General features: G+C 40.1%; 2 long non-coding RNA genes across 4 annotated transcripts; both read right to left on the minus strand.

Moving 5' to 3' along the window:
- LOC124316105 lies at window positions 1-1,819 on the minus strand. Of its 2 annotated transcripts, XR_006911808.1 has the most exons (5): window positions 1,776-1,811; window positions 535-602; window positions 380-468; window positions 147-285; window positions 1-48 (listed from the first exon to the last, which is right to left on the minus strand). It is a non-coding gene; the product is annotated as an uncharacterized LOC124316105 (long non-coding RNA). The 2 variants fall into 2 exon arrangements; XR_006911809.1 differs by lacking the exon at window positions 535-602 and having other exon boundaries at window positions 1,776-1,819.
- A 1,848-nt stretch (window positions 1,820-3,667) lies between these two features.
- On the minus strand, window positions 3,668-5,850 carry LOC124316769. 2 transcript variants are annotated; one of them, XR_006911963.1, is made up of 3 exons: window positions 5,744-5,850; window positions 5,194-5,374; window positions 3,668-4,351 (listed from the first exon to the last, which is right to left on the minus strand). It is a non-coding gene; the product is annotated as an uncharacterized LOC124316769 (long non-coding RNA). The 2 variants fall into 2 exon arrangements; XR_006911964.1 differs by having other exon boundaries at window positions 4,343-4,369.
- Between the last annotated feature and the right edge of the window lie 3,283 nt (window positions 5,851-9,133).

Here is a 9,133-nt window from a genome sequence, read left to right on the forward strand (position 1 = left end):
GATGTTTTTCACTGGCGAACTCAAAACCACAATGGCGATGTCGTGATCCTAGGAAGATAATTAATTTTGTTGAAAAGATTTAACTTAAATGTGTCTAAAGTTTTAAGTCTAAAAACATTTGGAGAACAGAAATACCAAGAGCTTACAATGAGAAGGTTTGTGTGGACGTAACTTTCGTGTTTGATGAATTTGCTGGCATTTCTTTTGATTGTCGTCGTATCATTGCCCAGAATATTTAACCCGTTAATGCTTATTTTGAAACGTTTCAAATCTGCGGCAGTTGCACTGATGTAACAAAATACATTAACAAAATGTCAGTTAATAAAATGAAAATGCACGAAAAAGCGTTTTTCTTAAATAGTTGTTTTGTTAAACTTACTTCTCTATGCAATGAGCTGCTGTTAATAGATGGGATGGCCCAATAAGAGTTGCACCACATAATGAGCTGCTACCTACCAATAAAGAAGCCTGAAAAATATCGACATTCAAAAAAGCTAATCAAATTTGAAAAACAGATTAAGCTGTTGTGTTTACCATAAAAGGAAATTCCCCTGCGACAGCTGTGGTTCCTCCGTAAATCGAAATACTTGGCACATTAGTTCCTTTCATCGGATTTAAAAAAATTACAATTCAGCTTATAATAAAAACCCCTCGTACTGTCTGTAAGCAAAAGTTTGTACCATTTTTAGGTTGGTCGGCAGCAAGCGATTTGGAATGGACGAATCTGACGAGGCAAAACCAGCCAATAGCCTATTAGTTCAAATGAAAACATTAGCTGAAGAGTACACAACGATCGGAACTCAATAAATCAAACAAAAATAGGAAAAGTAGTACCCGAAAGGTGAAAAACATAGCGAATGATAAAGGTATACTAAGTCTTTAATACTTAAGTTATATTATTAAAGAATAATACTACGAACTTAGCTTGTATAAACTGTAACGAACAGCGATGGCGAGCAACGAATGAACATGTAGAATGACGTAGATATCCTGTACATAGACAAACAGTTGGTGATGACATGTAATAGAAAACTCTCGAAATCTGAAGTAAAAAAATAAAAAATAAAAGTTTATGAAGATATCCCATACAAGCAACAATTGGAAAGAGAGTGTAGGACCGATGACGCACATTTTACTCCTGCTCCAATTGCTCCAGCGGACATCCGGCAGATGTTGACTAGGTTACTGAACGCACGCACGCAAGCACTGGACAGCACAAGCGCTGGCATGTGTCGGAGAACTTTAAAACTTTAGCCAAATCCTTTTTAGATGGAATCGTATTAATAACTGTCAAGTGCGTGTTGGTAATCGTTGCAAATATCTATTTAGCCACACTGCACATAGAAAAATGAAGGTTGGTACATCTGATAAAACGCAACGCTCAAGGGCTGAATAACGCTTACAAATAATTCGACGAAACGTGTCGGTTTTTACATTTACAGGCGGTAGGACTTTGTAACAAGACTATCGTTAGTTATTAATTGAACACTAGATTCATTCTACGACGAACTTATTGATTCCCCACATCATGCCAACTTCGATTGCAATTGCAACAGTTTGTCTCGTTTTGTTTTTTTCTTTTTCTTCACATTTGGTTATCAATTGGTCAAGTTTATATGCAGCTTCGTAACTTACAGGTCTTCTACACATGTATGATAAACTTGATTACTGATTATGAACCATGTGATTAACACAGGACACTAAGCTTAGACAATTATCAACTTCCCCCTGATTATCTTTTTTGTTAAATTAAAACAATCCATGTCAATATTTACCTTAAATAAACATCCAAAATGTGGTGAATGTTATTGGATGTTTGGGGCTTATGTGTCTTCAATCCTATGGGAGAAAAATAAATTGGGTTTAGTTAGGACATCAGTCAGCTGTTGAATTATTATGAAAATGAACTGTGTTTGAATACTTCATGTGAGACACAAGATTACAATATGAAATAGTATCACAAAGTAAAAAGTATGATAATCAAACCATTTTAACATCTACATGTAGATGTCATGGGATAAGGAAAAAGGTATCCACAAGAAAACAAAATGTTGACCAGAGTATAGATACAGTAAGAAATAGTTCCAGGATTTTATACCCTAAACACATATAAAATTCACTTACATGGAGAAGCAAATGGTAGCAGCCAACGGGTTAACTAATAAAAATGAACAATACCAAAAATGAAGAACTACGATGGAGATCTTGCATGCTCTGTAAAAAATGTATAACATGGAAAATTAATCTTTACCTTCTCTGAGAAGCACACTGAAATTTTCAATATGAAAAACCGTAAAAATGGAATTCACAGCAACCAACAGCTTTACTCCTCAGGTTGAGATAACTTTCCTGATGCTAAAGGAAGTGTCATGAAGTATTGCAGTAGTGTGGTGATAAGTGATATTGATGCTTATTACCTTTATCATATGGGTGATGAATTTAGGAAGGCATTTGACGTCGTGTGGTTGGTGTGGTAGCAGTAATGGGAAAATACCTTATCTCCACACATTTGTATTCCACTGTATGTGGGCTTCAAACATGAGTTTTGGGTTTGGCCTTTTGACAGCATGAGGATCAAATGGATGGAAAGTTTCTTAGCGTTCAGTAAACTTGTTGGAATGACTGACAGAGTGACAGTATGCATCTAGAATTTGAAGAAATAAGTTAGTTTAGTATAATATAATAATAAGGAAACTAGATCAAGATAAACCTGCATAAGATACGACGTTCAATTCGGTATTTGAAATCACAGGAATTTAAGTATAAATTAGTAACAATTTGTTTCGCCCATTCCGCCCAAATTTCGCCTCGTTTCACCGGTTACACGATGTAGAAACAACATGGCCGACACTGCCGACATCTTGTAGTCAAGTTTTGAATCTTAAGTTAGTTGCACAGTCACAGTTTTTCTTTTGCCTTTTGGTGTAGTATTGGATCTCCCGGAGCAACGTCAGCCTCAGCCCCTTACTTCTAGTCCTAGTCTTCTACCCCATTTTAAATCATTTATGACTGCTGGGCTACTACTCCCGTCAGAGGCGCTGCGGCCAGATTGTTTTGGAAATTCTTTTCTACTTATAAAATAGATAGTTAGACATGTGTAATATAACTAATTTGCTTTATATTTTTTTATAGTTGGGGGCCGTTATTTTAAAAACATTTTCTGCTGATGCCGTGATTGGAAGTTGGAACGAATGCTTTTCGTACATGAAATGTGTGCAGAGGTAGGCCTAAATAAATTTAAAAGTAAAACTTGATTTTGAAAACGCTCATTTTTTTATGCTGTTTATTTTCAGGCGGAGCAAATTTCAGCAAACTTCTGATGTGGACAGGGAAACTCGGAAAAAACAAGAAATAATTCAGAAAACATGACAGAAAATCAGAGAATAAAGAAAACATCCAACACAATTACGACTCAAACAGTTGGGATGACGTGGATAGAATCAGTTCGATCATTTCAGAGAAAATTGCAAACGATCCCGATGGTTCCAACAAGGTGAACATTTCTAAGGAAGACGTGGAGAAAATATTACAAGAAAGTAGAGACCACGTCCAATGGGACGGAGAGAAATTCGTGCCCAAACCGATGCAATTGAGCCCAATCAATTTGGCCAAATGTCGTGATGATCTCCAACTGTTTCAGGATCGCAACGTTCGTGTCCGTTACACGACCGCTGAACTGTCGGCGCCAATCAAAATGATGGAACACGCAGAATTGACTGTCACTCCGACCTCGTGTGAAGATCTGCAGAGAATGGGACACAAACTGAGCGGATTTTATTCCGTCAAGGGATTGAAGAAGATGGAAACCGTTTACTGTGAATTCTATCCCAATCAAAATGGTACGACATGTTTTTCTTTCAATTGTCATTGTTTGATCTAAATCATTTTTGTTTAACAGACTAAACAGAAATGGATCGGATACGTCGACGTCGATTCGGCACCCGTCCATTTCTACGTGCAGAGAAATTCTGATTTTCAAACCCGATGAACTCCGGTTTCCGGTCGATTTGGCGGTGGTGAACGAAGGTAATGCCATGAATTAGACATCGGACTATTCTCTATTCTTGACATTTCTTCTCATTTGCAGGAGTGGCGAAACTTTTACCTTCATCTTGGACGATGTTTGATTCTTCTCCTATTTTTTGAACAGGAATCGAATCGGGAGGAGTGTTGTCGAGAATAAGAGCTCTGTTGATCAATGGAGTCCGTTTACCCTCCCAGTCGACGCTGAATCGCAATCGAATCGAACGCTCAATTCCCGGATGCCGCCGCCGGACGTCCTGGCAGAAGAATGGCGTGTCCGTCGAGCCGAAAAAGGAAGAATCCAGCAAATTGATTGATGTTGATGAATCTAGAGAAAGAAAAAACACTTTGTTTACACAAACGAAAAACAAAAGACGAAAGTCTATGGTGAAACTCTTTAGTAAAACGTGATGTGGATAGCTATAAGGTCGAGAATGGAGGAACACATCGATTGTTATATCGGGACGTGTATACAGTATATGATAATAGATTGTCGGTTGCAGGAGTGTTCACGGGTGGTAAAAAAGGAGCCGGAGCAAGAATTTGGGCAGATTTTAATTGTTCATCATCCTCCCATAGTGATGACTGCTGACTGGGTTGTCCACACGTCAACTATATTGGTCTGCTGGACTGGAGGAGGAAATCCGGTCCCACTCAAACTATTGAAGCTTTTCCATCATCATTTTCCCGGATGGCGGCGGCGTTTGCATTATTCAATAGGTACAATAACACAATGAGGAAAGGTGACTGAATGTTGCTGTTCATCCCGGATCAATGTCGAATACAACACGACGACGACTCGTTTGACGTTTCATCAGCCGCACTTGCAGCTCGATTCTCACTAGTATCCGATCCCGTTCAACACGAATGCTGTTGACAACTACCTCCTCCGTTGTAGCTACTCCCCGTACCCTCCCCCCAACTTATCCCTTTCTAAAGCAGACATGTCCATTGTGTGGACACGAATGGATTTCGATAAGCGCATTGACTTTGCTGCGTTATCTCGAGCTCATCACGTCAACTCATCCAATCATTCCCGCAAGAGCCAACGACTCCCGAGGTTATATAATACCGACAATGTTCCCATTACAAAAACAAAAGGCCACAAATCAATAAATTGTTTTCCGGCCACCCGAAAAATGAGACAAGGAGAAGAAAGTCGACACTCACCCTCGTCTAAGCTGTCGAGATGGTCGGCACGAACTCCTCCCGCTGCAAGTCACGGCCGACCCAATATTGTCCTCCGTAGGAAGATGAAGGGCTGCTGGTGCACGAACGGCGACGATGGTGTTTGCAAGATCAGCCCGCAGTTGGGACCAACTGGACCAGGCGTTCCATCGACCGTCCACTACTTTTTTACAAGGGAGAAAAGTTCGTTGCATCACCTTTGTGTTGGCGCATGGATATAGAAACAACAACGAGTCGCTAACAAGAAACTATGACGTCATATAAGGCAGACAATCACGCTGACGAGTACTGATTCAACAAGCTATAATGATAACACAAATTAACGACGCGTTGGTTTCTAAATTAAACTCGGAAATGGGATCGGATGTGTAAATCTGAATCGAATCTCGGCGTTCGAGGCTAACCAACAACTTTGACATACGAATGAGCCGGTAGGTAAATCAAGTCCTCGTGAAAAGTGGTATTGTAAGTGGAAACATGGGCGAAGTGGATTCGATATGTTTATATAAGTTTACGGTCAAACTCTTTGTACCTGGACAGATGGAGGTACAATCGCCTTTCTGGAAGTTGAAACCTGGACAGGTGCGGCCGCCGTTGAGCGGCGTTGGGTTCGTGCACAATCGAGTCCGTTTCTGAGTCCCGCAAACACCGGAAACACCGGAAACCGGAGTTCATCGTGTTTGAAAATCAGAATTTCTCTGCACGTAGAAATGGACGGGTGCCGAATCGACGTCGACGTATCCGATCCATTTCTGTTTAGTCTGTTAAACAAAAATGATTTAGATCAAACAATGACAATTGAAAGAAAAACATGTCGTACCATTTTGATTGGGATAGAATTCACAGTAAACGGTTTCCATCTTCTTCGATCCCTTGACGGAATAGAATCCGCTCAGTTTGTGTCCCATTCTCTGCAGATCTTCACACGAGGTTGGAGTGACAGTCAATTCTGCGTGTTCCATCATTTTGATTGGCGCCGACAGTTCAGCGGTCGTGTAACGGACACGAACGTTGCGATCCTGAAACAGTTGGAGATCATCACGACATTTGGCCAAATTGATTGGGCTGAGTTGCATCGGTTTGGGCACGAATTTCTATCCGTCCCATTGGACGTGGTCTCTACTTTCTTGTAATATTTTTTCCACCTCTTGCCATTTCTCCAATTTTTTCAAACATGTCCGCCAGTTTTTTCCGAGTTTCCCTGTCCTCTGTCCTCATGAGAAGTTTGCTCAAATATGCACCGCCTGAAAATAAACAGGATTAAAAAATGAGTGATTTGAAAATAAAGTTGAACTTGTAAATTTATTTAGGCCTACCTCTGCACACATTTCATGTACGAAGGGTAGTCGTTCCAATCATAGCATCAGCTGAAATTGTTTTAAAATAATGCCCCCGTCTATAAAAAAATTTAAAGCAAATTAGTTACACATGTTCAAATAATTTTTCTATCAATTTTGTCTCTTATTTTTTTATTTGTTCGATTCTAATTTTTATCTGCGCGTCTAACGAAGACGAGCAGACGCAAGACGTTCCGCTTTCAGAGGGTGGAGTCGGGTTGGCTCCGACCACAAATCCGTAAGGTTTCTATTTGGATTTTGTTTCGGAATGTTATCTCACTTTAGTTGCTATAACAGGGTGCTCAATAATGGAAAAGAAACGGCTGGTAGACTCTAGGGTTATTTATTGGAGATGCTACTTTTTCTTGGGTGAACTTTGACTACTTTGACGGAATCAATTCCGGGAAATCGTAGTGGTGTGTGTGAGCGGTCGGGCGAGCGGGCGATTGCCCGGGTCCTTGTCCTTGAAAACGAAAACTGTCGTTCGGCACGGCCACCGCGCCCAGCTTTTTTGACTCGAAAGGAATGTTGCGAATAAACTGAGCGAGCCGCCCCTCCTCCAGGGAGAGTTCTCAACTTTTCTTGACTCAAAAAACGCTCCCGCTCACGCTCTCTTTGATTCTTTCGTTTTCTACTTCTTTCCCTACAGAGTCGTTTAATGAGAAGAAAAAACAAACAGACAAGGCTTGTAGTATACTAATCAGGTAGCTACGTAACACACAGTGAAAAGTGTCCTCATCATCACCGTGGTGTATAGTAAATTGATTGTGTTGGGAACAAATCCCTCGCGCTATTTTGGCCACGCCCCGTGTACATTTCACCTGTTCATTTGGTGATAAAGGAAGGCCACTAGGGACCTTAAAAAACATGTTGAAAATTTTAAAAATAAAATACCCAACGCCATGAGTGGGTTAGTGACGGACGAAAAAGAAAGGAAAATGGATCCGATCCATATTCGAGATGTGGGGGGGGGGGGAACAAGGAGAAGGGGAGATAGTCTGTCACGAATCCGTCGTTTCTCAATCCTTGACACAAACAAAACACCAGTGTTATCGCTGCTCCCAATCAAGCCCCAATTCCTATGATGCGTCAATCGAAAGGTCATCGCCATGTTGAAAAGTGATCATTAACCGGGCGACATCTGAATATAGGACTCTGCCCATCCCAAAAAAATAAAACAAATCAAAATCAAAAAATATAGTAAGACCATGCAAGAAGAAGAAAAAGGAAAGTTCTAATAAAACATGAGTGGCCGGTGCTGGTATGTTGACGTTTCTATCGCATCTGGCAACTTTATGTTTTGCAAAGCGAGACGGTTTGAGCGTGATTCAACATCGGGGCGGTCAGGGCAACTAGCAGCCGAAATGACAACGACAGCAGCGGATGTCTTTTTTTCGAAGAAAAAAATAAAGAAAATAAAACAATTTCTCCTGCTAGAAGATATCCCAAGGGCAAGTAACATTCGCCCATGGCGAATACAAACCTTAAATACAAAAAAAAATGTCGCAAGGGCAAGGCGAGGTTGCACTATCTCGCCAACTATTTGGAGAACTGTAAAGGAATATTAAACGACAGCGGTGACATCCTATCCAGCAGCCCGTATCGCTATCTATTAATTGCCTGTCTATCTTATACGTCAGGCGAATAAATGAGCGGGAGCATCAACTGTAACCCAATCCCATAGGTTGGAGGTTATAGTCGGTTGGTTGCCCCGTCACGTTCGCACTCAGCAGTCAAATTAAACGCCAAAGTTTCAAGAGAAAAAAAAAAGAAATTCACAGCAGATGTATCAAATATCGCGCCATTTATCTTGCTTTCAACTGAAAAAGTCAACCAACCGTGATATGTTTCATTAACCATGAAACGAAGGAAAAGAAAGAAAGAAAATAAAAATTAATAATAAAAGGATGAGGGCGAGTTGAATAGGTAGTCGTGTGTTTCGATGGGAATGAGACAAGCGGTTGAGTTTTTTTTTCAATGCAATTCAAAGAAAAGAATTAAGAAAGAAAAAAGAAAACTTGTGTGATGTGCCATAAGAGGCCAATGGCGATACGCGTACTACGCGTTATTTCTGTACGTTTCTTATTTATAAGATAAAAGGTAGATAAAAAATTAAAAAAAAATGGAAAATTGTAAAATAAATAACAAAAATGAACGACATTTGTAGGCACATGAACCTCCACATTTGCTGAGAATTTTTCATTTCATTGTGAAAAACAAAAATTTCGTGTGTTTTCTCACTTGACACATTTTCCCCGCTCGTTTGAATCTGACGTTTGTGCAATTGACTCGATTTTGAATGCCGAAGAGAAATTGACGAAAAGAAAGAGAGACGGAACTCTCAAATTTCACACACTCGCTAAGTGCATACCACCACCACACGACACAGGTTTATATAATGTACGCGAGGATTTAATTGAAATGCTCCCCGGATAGCGACAGTAAAAAGAGACCCTGACTTATTTATCTTTCAAAAATAAAATGGCCATATTTAATAAATAAGCGACTTACCTAATAGTAACGGAACGTCCCATCACATCTCGTTTTCGGTTGTCTCGGAGAAGCTTCGTCTTGATCTCCAAAGA

This window comes from Daphnia pulicaria, chromosome 12 (genome assembly GCF_021234035.1).
Source record: "Daphnia pulicaria isolate SC F1-1A chromosome 12, SC_F0-13Bv2, whole genome shotgun sequence".
NCBI lineage: Eukaryota > Metazoa > Arthropoda > Branchiopoda > Diplostraca > Daphniidae > Daphnia > Daphnia pulicaria.